Source organism: Sminthopsis crassicaudata, chromosome 2 (genome assembly GCF_048593235.1).
Source record: "Sminthopsis crassicaudata isolate SCR6 chromosome 2, ASM4859323v1, whole genome shotgun sequence".
NCBI classification, from domain to species: Eukaryota; Metazoa; Chordata; class Mammalia; order Dasyuromorphia; family Dasyuridae; genus Sminthopsis; species Sminthopsis crassicaudata.
Window position 1 is genome coordinate 487,497,137 of NC_133618.1, and position 18,730 is coordinate 487,515,866.

General features: G+C 34.5%; 1 long non-coding RNA gene across 1 annotated transcript in view; it reads right to left on the reverse strand.

Moving 5' to 3' along the window:
• Positions 1-394: 394 nt before the first annotated feature.
• The window catches only part of LOC141557559 (uncharacterized), a 158,061-nt gene continuing 139,725 nt past the window's right edge, over positions 395-18,730 (reverse strand). The window contains exon 3 of the long non-coding RNA XR_012486827.1: positions 395-2,122. This is a non-coding gene — a long non-coding RNA (uncharacterized LOC141557559). The remainder of the gene's footprint in view (positions 2,123-18,730) is intronic.

The window sequence follows — 18,730 nt, forward strand, 5'->3', positions numbered from 1 at the left end:
AAAGCCCACAATTCTTTAGCGAACCCTCACATCTTATGATCTTAAATTCTTTTACCATCCTGTAATTCATTCTTTAAAATGTAGCATGCAAAATAGAATGCTTTATCCCAGATGTTATCTGACTAGCAGTGAACCGTCACCTTCCTTGTCCCAGATTTGTTGTTTTTGTTATTGTTCAGGCATATTCAATTTTTCATGATCTGATTTGAGGTTGTTTTGGCAAGGGTATTGGGAATGGTTTGCCATTTTCTTCTCCATATCATTTTATAGAGGAAGAAACTGAGGCAAACAGGGTTAAGTGATTTGAACAGGGTCACATGGATAGTAAATGTCTAAGCCAGGCTCAGCACTCTATCCAATGCTTCTATTAATGTAGTCAATGAGGACAATAACATTTTTTCATTTTTATATTACATTTTTAAATTCATATTGATTTTATAGTCTACTAAAATACCATGATCATTTTAGATGAAATGTTAACTGGCTATACTTTGCCAATCTTATACAATTAAGTTGATATTTTGTACCCAAGACTTTACATTTCATGTTCATTAAATTTCATCTTCATATATTGGGTCCAATATTCTAGCCCATCAATATCTTTTGGAATCCTAACTGCCATTAAATTTTGTTAGCAGTACCTCCTAATCTCATGTCAATACAAGTTTGATAAGCTTATCATTTATGCTATTATAAAAATAAATATATACTGATATTCTTTGTTTACTGCTTGTTTTCCAATGTGTTCTCCCTTACTTCTTTCTAGAAAATCATCTTTATAACAAAACATTAAAACAGTGGGCAAGGAGAAAGGAAGTTCAGAAAAAATAATCAACAAATTAAAAAGTCCGACATTATAAGCAGTATTCTACATTAGTAGTCTTCCATCTCTGTAAAGAAGTAAAGGGGAGAACCTTTTCAAACCTCTTTGGGACCAAGTTTGGGTCACCTATGTTATACTTAACAATAGTAAGAATAATAGCTAGTATTTATATAATGCTTTAAGGAATACAACACTTTTCAAATAGCTCATTGATCCTCACAACAATAGTGGAATATAAGTGCTATTCTTATCCCCATTTTACAGTTGAGGAAAATGAGTCAGATGCAAGTTAAGACATTGTCCCAGGGTTATACTGTCTGAGGCCAGATTTGAACTCAGATTTTTATGACTTAACATTAGTGCTCTATCTACTTTGCTACATAGCTGTCAGACTTAGTGAATAGTCTAATTTGGCCATAATATGAAACACTTGAAATTGAATATTGTGAAATAAGACTAGAAAATGTCCCAAATCACTAATAATATGAGGAAAGCAAATTACAACAACTCTGAGGTTGTTTTACCCATCAGATCATTAAAGCTGACAAAAAATAAAATATAATTGTTGGAGGGGATGTGGAAAAAAAAGGGACACTGTTGGTGTTGTTATGAATTGATTCAACTTTTCTGATTTAGTGAGATCCCACATATAGTGAGCACCTACCTGTGGAATATGTGGTGTCACTCTGTGACTCAAAGGGAGGTAGAATAAATATATCTAACTTCTTCTACCCTTACCATTCTTCAAAGGAAACTTTTATACTTGCCAGAAAGGAAAGCAAGAAATTGGGGCCAGAGATTGTTATGCTTTCTTCAGGACTAGTGTGGGGGAGGATTCCTGGGCTATAATTATATCTAGCTACTTCCCTAAATATTCTTAATCCAGAGCAAAAAGGCTCAATCTAACCTCTGATCATTATAATTTTTATACAGGAAAAACTTTATATCCAAGGTTTATCCCTCTTCTTACTAAATACTAGTTTCACAATGAATAAATCTAGCAAATATCAAAGAAACTCATTTAACCAAAGCATAATAAAAAAATAAATAAGAGAAAATATATATGGAATAATCTGTACTAGACAATATGATGTAAAATAGTTCTCCCATTGGAAATGAGGTAACTCAGCTCAATCATAAGACCTACATTTCACTCAAAGGTAAACTAGTCAAAATCTCTAGTGTAGAAGAGTAGGGATAAGAGACATGATGAAGTTCAATTCCTCTCTTGTCTTCCCAGAATCCTTTCCTTCAGCAATCAGGTGGAGGAGTTGTCCTTGTCCATTTTCTTTATTGAATCTGGAAGACAAAAGCGGCCAAAGCAATTTGAAATTTCAGAAGACTATTGAAGCTCTCCTTCTCTTGCCAACTACCCCCTCTTCCCCATCCAGGGAAGAGCATTCATTTCCATCAATGAGGAAAGAGAGGGAGAAATCCCATATGTGCAAAAATATGTAAACAACATTTTTGTGATAGCAAGGAATTAGAAACATAGGGGAGGGGAAATTCATAAACTTAGGAATGGCTAAATTATAACCAACCACAATATTAAAGGAGTTATGATGAAGCTTATTTCCTACCTTCTTATAAAGAAATAATGGACTAGATATACAGAATGGACCATAAGCTTTCAGACATGTACAAAATATGGATTTATTTTGCTTGACTATGACTATTTATTAAAAAGGGGGGAGATTTTTATTGAAGGAGGAAATGGGAAAGAGAGCTAGCAATTGTAATGCCAAAAAAAGGAATAAAAAGAACAAGATCATAAATTAAACATTTAAAATACATAGAAGATAGTTCATAGGAAGACACGGATAATTAGAAAAACTTTAAAACCATGTATTTAATTTATGATTTTTTTTAGAAATAAGCTTTTCATAATAGAGATTCACAGTGTCACATACAAACCAACCATCTAAATTTCTTTGTATATTCTTTTTTTTTTTTTTTTTTTTTTTTTTTTTTTTTTGGTGTCAGTTTAAGAATAACAATTTTTTTCTTATGTAAATCTGGAAAGGTAGACTGAGCCCCAATTGCCCTCTACGCAACAGATATATCTTCTTTTATATTGACTTCTGTGATACTGCTATTTTTTAATTTTTATATTTTTGACTACTCTTTCTCAATGTTCTTCTCTAGGTAATCATACAGCTTCTTAACTTACCTGTTCCCCCAGGGTCCTGAGCTCTTTTTTTCTTTTTACAATCTCATAGTAATCTCATGTGATCCTATGGGATTAATTATCATGTCTACAAGGCAATTTCCAAGCCTATATATCCTATAATCTCTCATTAGCACTCCAGTCCTACATCAATAGCTTCCTGATATGTATCTCAATATGGATAGGCATCTTAAATTCAGCTAATCAATACATTAATTTTTAATCATTTATTAAGTACCTAGTATTGTGCTAAGAATAAGGATAGAAAGAAAAAAAGTGAGCTGGCCCCAGCCTTCAAAAAGTTTATGTTTTAATAAGATAGAAAAGATACACACACACACACACACACACTCACTCACTCACACACATATAAATAAATGTATTTTATACCTATTTACAAAATACATGTAGGAATTTGGACAGGAAGGCACCAGCGACTAAAGAGGAAAGAATTTAAATCTAGATTATAAGGTAACTCTTGAACTGAGTCTTGAAGAAAATCAGGGTTTCAAATAGAGAGGAGAGAGGTGAAAAGGGGAAGCAAGAATTATAACCTGTGCAAAGACATGGATATTCTACAAAGAACAGCAAGGTCAACATGGGGAGTAGAAATATACAAAAAAGGTTAACAAATAGAAATAGCCAAAAAGTAGATTATGAAGAGATTTAAATGCCAAATAGAGGAATTTATTTTATAGGCAATGGCAAGATTCTAGGATTTATTGAATATGAATTGGAGAGGTGAAATGAGAAAATAACATGATAAAATATGTGCATTAGGAAAACCACTTTGGTCATTATATGGAGAATGGATTGGATTGACAAGAGATTACAGTAAGGAAAATCAGATAGTAGGTATTGCTATAGAGAGGCCAGATGAATATTTGAACTACTGTTGGCTGTGTGAGGAAAGAAAAAGGACCATACAAAAATGTTATAGTGATAAAAAATACAAGATTTTTGCAACCTATCATACAATTATGACACAGGAAAGATAACACATATTATGTTTCTGGATAACAGAAAGAACTGCAATATCCATAATAGTAATAAGGAAATTCAGAAGAGGGGTGAGTATGTGGTAAAAGATGAGTTCTCTTTCACTTATTGACCCATTTAGATATATCCAATAAGCAGGTCATGATATGGAACTGAAGCTCAGGAGAGAGTCTATGAATCATGTGTATAGAAATGATAGTTGAATGTGTAGGAGTTAAGTGACTAAATAAGAGAACACAGACATGAAAGATAAAAACAACCTTAGGATAATTGATCTTTGATGTATACCTGCTAGCTGATAGGTGATGTAAGGAAGTAAGACTGAGAAGAGTAGACAGGTAGAAAGAGAAAAAAAAACACAAAAGATCAGAGTTATGAAAACTGAAAGAAAAGAGTCTCCTGAAGAATCGGCTGGTCAACAATGCCTAATGACACACAGAGGATGATAAGAATGGGGGTTAAGATTAGAGAATTTGAAAATTAAGCAATTATTAGAAACTTTTGAGAGAAAAGTTCCAGTTATATAGTTATAAATTTATACAAACAAAATAATTTAAAAGCTGACTGCATACAGAAGAGAAATTTGATCAATATTTGGTCTCTTGAATTCTGGGGAAGAATTCTGTAGTAAAGGCAACTATGGGAAGACAAAGAATGGTAAGAAATCACTATGCTCATGAAGGTCACTGCCTATTTGTAAAGAGAAGAAATATATTGATACACAAGCAAATAAATTGGTGAAGTGCTCCTTACTAAGGCTACTATCTCTTCTTGTTCAAATCATCCCATTCCATCCCATCTCCTCCAACAGATTGCCTCCTCTGTCATCCCCACTTAGTTTTAATATCTCCCTGTCAAATGGTTCATTTTTTTATTACCTGCAAGCATATCTGTTTCCCCTACCCTGGGAAAAGCCCTCACTTGATCTTTCCATGGCTGCTAACTTACCCTATATCACAAATTTAGCAAAAATCCTCCCTTTAAAAGCATAATTCATGATCTCTAAGTTGTCACATTCAAAGGCCTTTTTTCTATCCTCTTTGACTGCAGTCTGTGATACCGTGATTACTATCTTCTCTAAAGATTTTTTTTGAGACACTATTGTTTCCTGGTTCTCTTCCTATCAAACTGTCTTGTCCTTTCCTATTTTCAAAGTCATTCAAAACTAGCCTACTTCAACTTTTCCCATCTTTTTACACTTTGCTTCTTGACTTATTTGATCCAATGACACCAGTCTCTTGGTAGTTCCATGAATAAGACACTCCATCTCTCAGTTCCTGGGATTTTTTTCTGGATGTCTCCAATCCCTACAATTATAGATTTCTTCTTCTTTGATCACTAACCTTCAACTTCCTTTAGGTCCCAACTAAATTCCACCTTCAATAGGAAACTTTTCCTAAATCCTCTGTTAATGTCTGTTCTGTGTAAATTATTTCTTGTTTATCCTGAATATAGCTTGCTTTATATGCTATTCATTTAAATGTTGTATCCCTCATTATAATATAAGCTCCTTGAGGGCAGAGACTGTCTTTAGCCCCTTATTGCCTTCTCAGTACTTAGGACAGTGTCTAGCACATAGCAGGTGCTTAAAAATGTTTATGGATTTATTGATTGAATTTGGGCAGCCAAAAACCCTCAATATGATCTCCAATATGAAAGTGAAGGATTAGTGAAGGTAGTATCAAGAAGGTAGCAAGTAAGCTATATTTTAAAGGATTGATAAGTTTTAGATATAGAGCTAGGGTCATGTCTTTAAACCTAATTGTCACAGAATTAAGAAAGGGGCATCAAAATAGTATTTTCTGCCCATGCATAAGGGAATGGCAACATTTAACAATTTTACAGGATTGTTATGCTGAAAGACATATGTTTAGAGCAAACTCGAAGTGAGACAGGAAAACAACCAAACAATGAGGAATTGAAAGCAATGATTTCATCTAAAATGACTTTTTAAAAAGAAAATACAATTATCAATAGCATAACCTTTACTGATATCTTTTATTTTTACATTACCTTCATTCCTAAATATATACCTCATTAAGACAATCATCCTTTATAACTAAGTTTTAAAATTAAGGGAATGGAAAAAGCAGTTCAGTAAACCAATCAACATATCAACTAAGTCTGACATTTTATATGATGTTTCACACCTCTAGTGTGAAAGAAGTGAAAGAAGTACATTTTCTTATCCCTTCTCAAGGGCTAAGCTTGACCCTTTTATAATTATACTAAGTTAGTTTCAATTGTTTTTCTTTCCATTTACACTGATGCATTATTCATTATATCTATTTTCCTGATTTTGTTTTCTTTGTAATGTATCATTCCCTATAAGTTTTCTTATAGTTCTCTGAATTCTTTATGTTCATCATTTCCTTATGACACAATAATAGGTCATTACATTCAAGAAACACAATTTATTTAACCATTATCCAGGAGATTGCCATCTATTTTGTTTCCAGCTCTTGGCTACTACAAAAAAGTTTCTATGAATATTTTGTTTTATTATGCATTATTCAATTTCCTTCTGCTTTTGATTTCCTTGGACTATATATGTACTAGTTAGATCTCTATGTTAAAGAGTGTGAACAATATCATTATATATTTAATAGAGAAATTACTACCTATTCATTATATTAGTTCCTCATCAATCAGGAAAAAGTTAAGATTTCTGATTAAGGGATGTTTCATTAGAAATCACACATCTAAGAGCATGATTTGGATCATTTGTTTTTCTGTCAGACACCAGAACACAACTCTATCTTCATCCATGACTTCTCAAAATTGCCCTCAGAAATGATCTAGAAGTGTAGAGTCTTAACATCATTCAACTCCTATCAATTTGTGTTCCATTTTGTATTGTGATAAATGGGGTCTGCAGAAAAGAAAAAAGAAAGAGATAGAAACAGAGAGATTTATGGTGAAAACCCGATAGTAGAATAGGTCAGCTTTTAAGTGACTTCCTGGCAGCTCATAGTGCAGAGGATAGTGCTCCTAGCCTGGAGTCAAGAACACCTGAGTTTAAATCCAGCTTCCAATATTTGTTAGTTTTGTGATTCTGAGCAAGTCACTTTACCTGGTTTGCCTCAATTTTCTCACCTGTAAAATGAATTGGAGATGAAAATGACAAAACTATCCCAGTATCTTTTTCAAGAAAACCCCAAATGGAGTCACAAAGAGGTGGACGTGTCTGAGATGATTCAACAATGTCAACAACAAAGGGTCCTCCATTTCCAGCTCTGTAGGACTAGATTGATTATCTAATCAAACTAAATCTTGATAGATTTTGTTTTCTCCCATCAGGAAATTATATATGCACCAGCAATCTTATCATATATATATATATATATATATATATATATATATATATACACACACATATATATATGTATATATATATACATATATATGTATATATGTATACGTATATATGTATATATTTATACAGTAGATATGTATATATTTATACAGTAGATATGAAGAATAAGTATAAAATAATTTGGGTCACAAGGCACTTGAAACTGGGGACATCAAGAAAGCTCTCATGGACTTATATGAACTAATGCTAAGTGAAGTGAGTAGAACCAAGACAACATTGTAAACATCTCAAAAAGATTAAGTGATGATTAATTCAGATGGATATGGTTCAATTAGGTGATTCAGGCTAATTCCAACAGACTTGTGACTGTGAGAGTACATAGAAAGAGAATTATGGAGACTGAATATGGATCACAACATAGTATTTTTCACTTTTTTGTTATTTGCTTGGTTTTTTTCTTAGTTTTTTTCTCTTTTTGATCTAATTTTACTTGTGCAGCATGATACATGCGGAAATAAGTTTAAAAGAATTGCACATATTTAACTATATTGAATTGCTGGCTATCTAGGAGAGGAGGAAAGGAGAAGGGAGGGAGACAAATTTGGAAGACAAGATTTTGTAAGGGTGAATGTTGAAAACTATCTTTTCATGTATTTAAAAATAAAAAGTTATTAAAATTAAAAAAAAAAGAAAACTCTCATGAAGATGGGGGGGTGGAATTTGATAAGAACTTTGAAGAAAAACAGCAATTCTAAGAAAAAAAGACGAGGAAAGGAAGCCTTCTAGGCATCAGGGACATTTTTTTTACAAAGATAAAGAGTTAGGAGATGTAATGTCCTGTCTGGGCAAGTGCAAGAAGTTCAGTTTGGCTGAATCAAGAGTCTGTGAAGGGGAAGCCTAGAAAGGTGGGAAGGAGTTGGGCTGTGAAGGATTTTAAATGTGTTGTAAATGAAACATTTCATTTGGAATATAATAACACTAGCAATAAACAATATTTTTCTGGCCAAGTATTCATTATGTTGGAAACTCTCATGCTTGCTACCAAACAAATTTCTTTAGTACTTTATTGTCAAGAGGAGTGCTATCAGTTACATCATTGATTATTTTCAGAAAAAGGGCCTCATTCTTATTGAGACCTCCTGTCTGACCTCTGAGCTTCCTTTCTGATTCTGTGATTATATGAATCCAGAACAAAGAACTATGTATGGCTCTGTTCAACTTCAGGCATCTCATTTTCTGCTTCCTTTGTCTTTTGAGAGTAGAGCAGGGCACTCAGTAATGGACATTCTCACATCTGGTCATATTCTTAACAGCCCAATGAGTCCAATATCCTAAAGATCATCATCTGAATCTCATTCCTTCTGAACCCCTTAACACTCAATTTCTTGTTCCCAACTTCCTTCACACTCACACCCCAAGGTTTCACCCTAAACTCCAATTAATTTTTCCACTGTGCTCTCTGAAATGCCTGACCCATAACCAGCAAACTTCTTTTCACCTTATATCTTTTACTTTCCCATCCTTTCCATCTACTAGGTTTTACTGAAACCTGGCTTCCTCCTGGTTACCAATTCCACTACTGGCTATAGCTTCACTTATTCTTCTTGACTCACTGGTCAAGGTGGGGGAGTTGAAATACTTCTTTCTCCTCATTGCTACTTCTAGGTCCTCTATCACTGAGCAACTTCTCTTCCTTTGAGATTCCTGCTATTCATATCTACCCAGAAATAAATTTTTTCTTAATTATTGTCTACAGACCTTCCAGACCTTCCTTCTCAGTAATTATCTGGTTCACAATTTTTTCTCTCCTCCCTAATTCCTCTCCTCATGGGGCATCAACATACATGATGATTATAACTCAAATACTCTGTCTACTCAGTTCCTCAACCAACTTACCTTCCATGAGCTACTCTTTCACCCACTTATTCACACACAAAGGTACCCTTACTCTTGCCATCATTCACAAATGTACCACCACTATGTTCAAGAATTCTGAATTCCCTAGATCTGACCATAATCAATTAGCTTGTCATCTCTCCTTCCACTTTGCCTTATAAAAACCCTACTCTGTCCTTACAATGACTTCCAAGCCCTTAATTCTTCAATTGCAAGGCATCTCCCTTGCATTAGTCATTCTCAACTCTTCTTTCTCTCTTTATGGCTTGGTGAACCAATTCAACTCAACACTGTGCACTTCTTCTGAATCCCTAGATCTCTTATCATATTGCTGATTAGACCCTGCCAAGCCTCAACTCTGGATTATTTCTGTTATTCATAACTTTCACTCCTATACTGCTGAATGAAAGTGGAAAAATCATGATACCATTCTGACTAAATCCACTAAAAATTGATGGTATATTATTTCAACTGGGCCCTCCATGCTACTAATATTCCTATTATCGATTTAATATCCTATTTTCCATGGTGGCTTTTCCAATTATATTATCCCTCCTCAAACCTCCCGTGGTTCTCCTTCCCTAACTCTCTCAGTGGAGGGATTTGCTTCATATTTTACAAGGAAAACATTGAGAACATTCACCTCTTCTTCTCCCTTCTTCCTCATGTCTTATGATTCAGATACCATCTGCCATTTCCTTCTTCATCCTTTTCTCACATGATAAAGGGGCATTACTGCTTACCAAGACTAATTCCCTTAACCTTAATCACTATTCTATTCTATCCCATCTCCTTTAATTGATACATCCTTGTAACTTCTACTCTTTCAATTATTTTCAATTTTCCCCTCTCTACTAACTCCTTTCCTATTACCTATAAACATGCTGATGCCTCCTCCCATCTTAAAAAAAAGTCTCATTTGATCCTTCCACCATTACTAATTATAGTTCTACCTCTCTTCTATCCTTCATAGCTAAACTCCTAAGAAAGGTCTGCAGTAGGTGTCTCTACTTTCTCTCTCACTCCCTTACAATTTGACTTGATCATTATTCCACCAAAATTGCCTTCTCTTGGTTGTCTGATCCAATGGCGTTTTCTCAGTCCTCATTCTCCTTGACTTCTTCACAGCCTTTAACATTGTTGAATACTATTAATACTGTCTTCTCTCTGTACTTTTGAAATACCACTCTCTTCTGGGGCTCCTACTTATTTGACATCTCCTTCTTTGTCTCTTTTGCTGAATCTTCTTCCAGATCATGCCTTTTAACCTTAGGTATCCTTCAGGGTTTTGTACTAAACCTTCTTTTCTTCCTACTACTTCACTTGGTGATTTTACCAGTTCCCATGGTTTCAACTGTCATCTTTATGCTGATGATTCTCATATCTATTTATCCTGTCCTAATCTCTTTGCTGGCTGCCAATCTCACATCTCCAATTGTCTTTCAGGCATCTTAAACTGGATATCTAGTTGACATCTTCAATTCATTATGTCAAAAATGGAACTTATTATCTTTCTCCCTAAATCCTCTCCTCCCACCTTCCCTATTACTATAGAAGCCTCCAAGTCCCTCAGGCTTTCAACCAAGTAGTCATCCTGGACTATTGATTTCACTTTTGTAATATTTCTCCAATATGCCCCCTTCTCTTCTCTGACACTGCCACCATTCTAGTGCATGACCCTTGGATTATTGCAATAAACTGCTAATTGGTCTGACTGCTTCAAGATTCTACCATCCAGGCCTCATTTAAATCCACCCTCTATTAATCCATTAAAGTGATTTTCTTAAAGCATAGATCTGACATTCCCTTACTTAATGAACTCCAGTGGCTTCCTATTGCTTCCAAAATCAATACAAAATGCTCTGTTTGGCATACAAAGCCCTTCACAACCTACTCTGCTCCTATCTTTTCAGTGTTCTTACACTGCATGAGACATACTCTTGGATCCAGCAACACTGGTCTATTGACTGTTTTATGAAAAAAGACACTCCATCCCTTAGCTCCTAGAACTTTCTCTGAATGTCCCCCATACCTGGAATTATGTGTCTCATGGGATGGTGGAGGTAAGGGAAGGGGGAAAAAAAAGAAATTTATGTGATAACTTTATTATATATTTAAAAGGAATAGCACATTGTGCATAGTAGATTTGAAATTTCATGAGCAATTTTATTACAGAAATGCCTGTTTTATTCAATAAATTCAAAATAAAATAAATATTTTTAAGAAAAAAAGATTTATATGTTCCTCTGCTCTAATTAATAACCTCCCTGGCTTTTTAAGGCCTGACTAAAAGGACTCCTACAGGAAATTTTTCTCAACCCCTGCCAATTCTAATGCCTTCCCCCTATTATTTCCTATTTATCCTTTATATAGCTTGTTTTTAAGTACTTATTTGTATATTATCTCCTCTATTTAGTTGTAAACTGCTTGAAGTCAGAAACTATCTTTTATGTATTTTTGTATCCCTATTTCTTAGGACAGTTCTTAGCATATAATAGGTATTTAATGAACATTTGTTACTTGACTGAACCAGACAGTCTTTATAACATTTTATTTTTTAAATATTCTTTTGAAAGCATCATATCTTAAACTTTTCTGAATTAGGCTTCAATTAATTGACTTGTAAACTATTTTATCATCGAGTTATATCACATTTTCTCAATAGTAGCATATCAAACAGGGGATCTGAGAGCAGCATAATGAGCTTGCCTAAATAATTAAAAAGGAACATACTTTGGCACTTAGCAAGGCAAAGTTATAAATGTAACAGGAACCACAAACTGAACACAAGTCACAAGATGCACAGTTGAGAGTTGACTCAGGAATGTAGTGGGCAGAGCCCTTTGGAAGATGGAACAAAGACTTTCAAGGCATGAGCTTGGGAAGGGGGACATGGTGGGGTGGGCACACGGAGCTCACCTACCATCTGGTAACTTTCTATGTAAAATTATTCTTTCTATAACTAGGCGCTAAAATTTGCTGTTTCCATGCTATCCACACCTGTTACTGAGGTCAGAATCCTTTAAATTTGTCATTTTCTACATTTGTCACCTTTCAAATTCAACATATCATAGCATGGTACCTCCTGGTTTCATTTCTGCTGCAAGAAGTCTTTGTTTGATAATAATCTTCTTTTTACTATAGGAAGGATAAGATCCTAGCATATAGAGTGGCAGAGGCTCTCGGTGTATAATTTTCCTCCTCCTCAGTGTATTGTTCTAAGATATCCTACTAATAAGAAACGATCTCTAAATTTATTTCATTTTATTCAAAGTTCACTCAGAAGGGTATAAATGTAAGTGGTTAAAGCCAAACAATTCCTGATTTTTAAGCATATTCCCCTCTGCCTTTAGAGAATGAACAATCCTCTCATTTAACACTGATGCCCTGGATAAAGAAAAGGACTCAAACAAAGGGAACAAAATTACCTCAGCTGAGCTAGAGAGGATATGTATCACTATATCTGAAACAGAAACCAATCGCCCACCATAAAGATCACAGAGGAGGCTGAAAATAAAATTACTATAAATGTAATTAAAATAATTCAACCTATTTGATACATTTGCCATTGATTATCTAGAGCACAGTTTCAGGGAGTTAATTAATCCAGCCTCCACAAGAGCCACATACTAGAGCATACAAATGACATGACATTGGTTGTCGTAGCAACAGGTAGGAGAAAGGAGCTCACAGATTAAATTGAAAGAAAATACAGTTTTATTGAACTAGACTTAAATGAAATGATTTTAAAATATGAGGAGCCAGTCCAAAGTTCAAAAAACATTTTATGAAAATAAGTCATTGTATGTCTCTAATTGGACCAGAACAGAGTGTTTGTATTCAGACCTGGGAGTGCACAGTGTGGGAGGGTTTGATGTGTGTAATAAGAGTGGATAATAACTTTAGAGAATTCATTACGGGGAAATGTTGCTTAAGCATCTCTGGCTTTGGGCAGTCTCTCCTGCAAGATCTCATTTTTTTAAAATGACTATAATGAATAATCTCTGAGAGCCATAAGTAGGATGAGTCAATTTATTTTACTTTCTCTAGAACGGAGGTGTTCTGGGGGAAGGCACAACTTATTTTGAAGTACTAGTTAATAAGATGAGTCTCCTGGAAACCAGCTTTCTGTATATAGCACTAATAGATAAGCTTCGGGCTACCCAAAAATGTTTGCTCCCAGGCCTTGTCTCTGTATGCTCTCTCTTGATGGTGGCAGTAGAGGAAGGGAAAGGGATGCTACCAACCAATCTGGGATTTCAATAAGGAAATGTGCCAATTGCGATTCTTGTCTACAGTAAGTCTTCTGAGAAGAATCCGATGTAATTTTAGAGGTACCAGAAAAAACCCGGTTATATCCCAAATTATTTTTATCACTGATAAAAATACTGATTTTTACTGATGCTGAAAAGTCCCACCATTAGAGATCCATTCCTTCCACTAGCTAAGACTTGCTTCTCCATTATAATGAAAATACCCATGGGAGAGATACCACATTTATCATTATCAGTCAATAACGTGTTTGTAAATTTTTCAGATCCTTTCTAGAGAGCAGACTTTGGTAGGAGGCACTGATAGTTTAGGTAAGCCCATTGGGTTTGTGCTGGAGCTAGTGTGAACAAGCTCTAGAGACAATTGTCAAATTTTCAATGTGAACACAAAAATCACAAGCTACAGATCAGCTATTGATTTGTTGTTTTGCTGACTTTTGAAACATAAGAAAGTAGCAGAAAAAACATTAATAATAATAATGCATATTAAACTTAAAAGTATGACATGTGTACTTCCTCCTCACCAACCATCTAGAGCCAATTACTAAATATTTACTACATACCCCAGGGTGAAAACATATCAGAATTTCTTTATTCCTAGGTTTACACTCATAAAATGTGAGGCTTTGAATAGATGATCCCTAAGGCTCCTTTCAGCTACAGATCCTATGATCTCATTACACAAAAAAGAGAGGACAGAGACAGACAAAATTTTAACAACCTCCCAATTTTTTCCAAGAACCAGAATTAAAGAGAGGCTCTTGTCACCAGACTTACATTTTAGCACTTGGTAACTATGATGCTTAAATAAAGAAGCAATAATAGCTAATACTTATATAGTGACTTGGGGCAGCTAGGTAGCATAGTTAGGTGGATAGAGTACCTGGTCCTGAGTCAAAGAGACTCATGTTCCTCCATTCAAATTCAGCTTCAGGAAATGGCCCTTCCTCCCACTCCACCAAAAAAGTTTTTTTTTTTTTTTTTTTTAAACCTAATGGGATATTGTTTTGAATTCACTTTTATTTTGAGTTATCCATCCTCTATTAATGTCGTTAATTAAGAGTAGACTCATAGATTAGGTATTGATTTGTTGTTTTGCTGATTCTCTAAACAAGAAATTTTTGGAAATAAAAACAATAATAATGCATTGAACTTTAAAGTACATTATGAGTATGGCCTCCTCACCAACCCCCCAAAACCAATTAATAAATATTTACCAGCATACCCCTGGGTGAAAACATACCCTGAGCAAGTGACTCAAACCTATTTGCCTCAGTTTCCTCATCTGTAAAATGAGCTGGAGGAAGAAATGGCACACCATTCCATTATCTTTGCCAAGAAAACCCCAAATGGAATCATAGAATCAGATCAACTGAAAAATAATAGAACAATAAAATATATCAATTATTATATGCTAGGCATTGTACTAATAGTCACTTTACAATTCTTTTCTCATTTGATCTTCACAACAACACTAGAAGGTATGCTATTATTACTTCCATTTCACAGGTGAGAAAACTGAGACAAATAGGCTTAAGTCCCGTGTTCAGGATCACAAGGAAAACAGATTTGAAATCAAATTTTCCTTATAGTAGGTTTGGCACTCCTATCCTAAATATATTATGTTTCCCCATCTTCCTGCACATCTATCCATAGTGGGATGAGCCAAGGAGGAGAGAAATGGGATAATGGGCCATAAGGAGGAACAGGGACCAATTAGTAAAGAACACAACACCTGGCACAGAGGAGGAACTTAATGATTACAAGTTGAATGAATGAGTGAAGATCTGCTAATTGCTTTGTTAAGCATGGTAGGATTGTCACCTATATCTCACCTATAATTATCTGCATCATTAACATACTGAAAGCAAAGCTCTGAATAAAGTTAAATGGAGTCACCTCTTCCAGTGCTGAGAATCAGGCCTTTCTATTTGGGAGAGGAAAAATCATGGCAGTTTGCTCTTAATTAGACATTAATAGAGGATAGATAACACAAAATAAGAGTGAATTCAAAACAATATCCCACTGACTTTTAAAAAGTTTGTTGTGGGAGTGGGAGGAGGGGTCATTTATCTTTTTAATTTTATTTGCTAGTCAACAAGTTTGCTTTTGCTAAGATGAAATTCCCTAATTATGAAGAGGAAATTATACAGAATGTGCCAAATGACCAGTCATTTTCAGGGAAATAACAACAGCAACAATAAAAATAACTATCCTGCAAGATAATCCACTTCCATGTAGCTAGAGCTGAAAGCCTGTAAGAATAGAGCTAGTTAGTCATTTCATAGAGCAGAGCTCTTTTTAGATGAGATCAGAAACTAGAACTTTCTACTCCTCTGCAGGAAGCACATGTACTTGCTCAAATTTTATGTAAAAGATATAATGACAAATTGTTAGGGTCTTACTAAGTAGGTAATTAACAATTTTCTAGTTCACACCTTTTGGTTCTGGCCTTTAAGAAGACTTTACTCCTTTGAATTTCTGAGGAGTTTACATATGAAAAGGAGTTTACACAACCTTTAAAAGGAGCAAGTTCATTGGTTGAAGTAATTTTCCCACAAGCCCTTGAGTTCTCACACGCCCTTCTCTGGGAGGATAAAAGAGACAACATTGGGCCCGGAGGTTGAGTTTATTCTAGGTTGGAGTTGGGACGGCTCTCTGGAGGAAGAAGAATCTGGCCGGGAGACTGAGTTGAGACAGAAGATTTCCTCCCAGAAAGTGATCGGCAGTTTCTGGAGACAACAGAACTTTACAACAAATAAATAAACCAATATTTCTTTTTTTTTTTTTTTAAATAAAGGTCTTTTATTTTCAAAATACATACAAAGATAGTTTTTAACATTCACCCCTGCATTTGTGTTCAAATTTTTTCTCCCTTCCTTTCTTCCACCTCTCCTCTAGACAGCAAATAATCCAATATACCTTAAACATATATAATTTTTTCCAGACATATTTCCATATTAAAGCAAGATCATTTGTATGACAGTATGCCTGGGGGCCCTAGCTATTGCTTAAGTGTAGAGAGTTTGGGTCCTGAGATAACTTCCAGAAAATAACAGTAGGAAGAACCTGAGCCCCATACCTTAGGACTACAACTTGATTACCCAAATAGTTGTCAAAACCAAAACAACAACAAAAAATAAAAACAAGTAAGCAAAAGAGAAAGAACCCAACTATAGATAGTTACTATGGGAATAGAGAAGATCTGGGTTTGTGTTCAGAAGAAGATAATGGAGCTTTTAAAAGACACTCTTTTTATTTTTAAAAGTGATTAATTTATTTTTAATACATATTGCTTTACGAATCATGTTAGAAGAGAATAATCAGAATAAAAGGGAAAAGCCATGGGACAGGAAAAAAAAAAAAACAGAAAAAAAAGAAGCATGTGTTAATTTACATTCAATCTCCATAGGTTTTATTCTGGATGCAGATGGCACTTTCTGTCCAAAATATTGCGAGACTGCCTTGGATCACTGAACCACTGAGAACCATATCTTTTACAGTTAATCATCACCCATTCTTGCTGTTGGAATACAATGCATTCCTGGTTCTGCTTGCTTTGCTCAGCATCAGTTCATGCAAATCTTTCCAGGCCTTTCTATAATCACCTTGTTCATCATTTCATTTAGTTGAACAATAATAGTCCATTACTTTCATATACCATATCTTATTCAGCCATTCACCAATTGATGGGCATCTACACATTTTCTGATTCTTTCCCACACAAAAAGAGCTGCTACAAACATGTCATTTTTTCCCCTTCCTTTATGATTTCCTTGGAATACAGACCCAGTCATGGCACTGCTGGGTCAAAGGGTATGCACAGTTTGATAGCCCTTTGGGCATAGTTCTAAATTTTTCTCCAAATGGTTGGATCATTTCACAACTCCACCAACAATGCATTAGTGTCCCAGTTTTCTCACATCCACTCCAACATTTTTCATTGTCTTTTCCTATCATCTTAGCCAATCTGGAAGATATGAGGTGAAGTATCTCAGAGTTATTATAATTTGCCTTTCTCTAATCAATAGTAATTTAGAGCATTTTTTTCATATGATTGTAGATGGCTTTAATTTCATCATCTAAAAATTGTCTATTCATATCCTTTGACCATTTATCAGTTGGGGAATGACATATATTCTTATAAATCTGATACAGTTCTTTATACATTTTAGGAATGAGACCTTTGTCACAAACACTGGCTGTAAAAATTTTCCTCAGCTTAGTACTTCCCTTTTAATATTGTTTCTGTTGTCTTATTTGTGCAAAAGCATTTTAATTTAATAAAAGCAAAGTTGTCCATTTTGCCTTTCATAATGTTCTCTAGTTCTTCTTTGGTCACAAATCGCTCCCTTCTCCAAAGATCTCATAGGTCTCCTAATTTGCTTATGGTATCACTTATTTTTTATTATAGCTTTTATATAGCTTTTTTATAGGTCTCTTTGGGATATAAGCCCAGTAGTAACAGTGCTGGATCAAAGGGTATGCACAGTTTGATAACTTTTTGAGCATAGTTCTAAATCATTCTCCAGAATGGCTGGATGTGTTCACAATTCCATATTACTTTTTATGCTCAGATCATATACCCATTTTGACCTTATTTTGGTATGGGGTGTGAGATGTAGGTCTATGCTGATTTTCTAACATATTACTTTCCATTTTTCCAGCAAAATTTGTCAAATAGAGTATTTTTATCCAAGACAATGTAGTTTGGAGGTTTATCAAATACTAAATTACTATAGGCCTTGATTATTGTGTTGTGTTTATCTAATCTGTTCCACTCTATTTCTTAGTCAATACCAAATAATTTTGATGACTACCGCTTTATAATACAGTTTTAGTTTTGGTACTACTAAGTCATCATCCTTTGTATTTTTTTCATTAATTCCCTTGACATTCTAGATCTTTTGCTTTGCCAAATGAATTTTGTTATTATGTTTTCTAGTTCTATCAAAATAATTTTTGGCAGTTTGATTGGTATAGCACTGAACCAGTAGAACATTTTAAGCAGAATTGTCATTTTTTATTACAAACAAATATTTCTAATCTAAAAAGTAGTTGTAAACTTGTTAGTTTAAGATTCTGCTCAGTTCCTTTTCCGTCAATTTCTATATGAATTTTTGGCCTGAAATTGCCATTTATTAGTTGTGTGGCCATGAGCAAGTTAATTTTTCTCATTGGATCTGTTTTCCTATCTATATAACATGCAACCCATGGGATTTCATAAACTCTGAAGTATTCAAAATGAAGAAATTCAT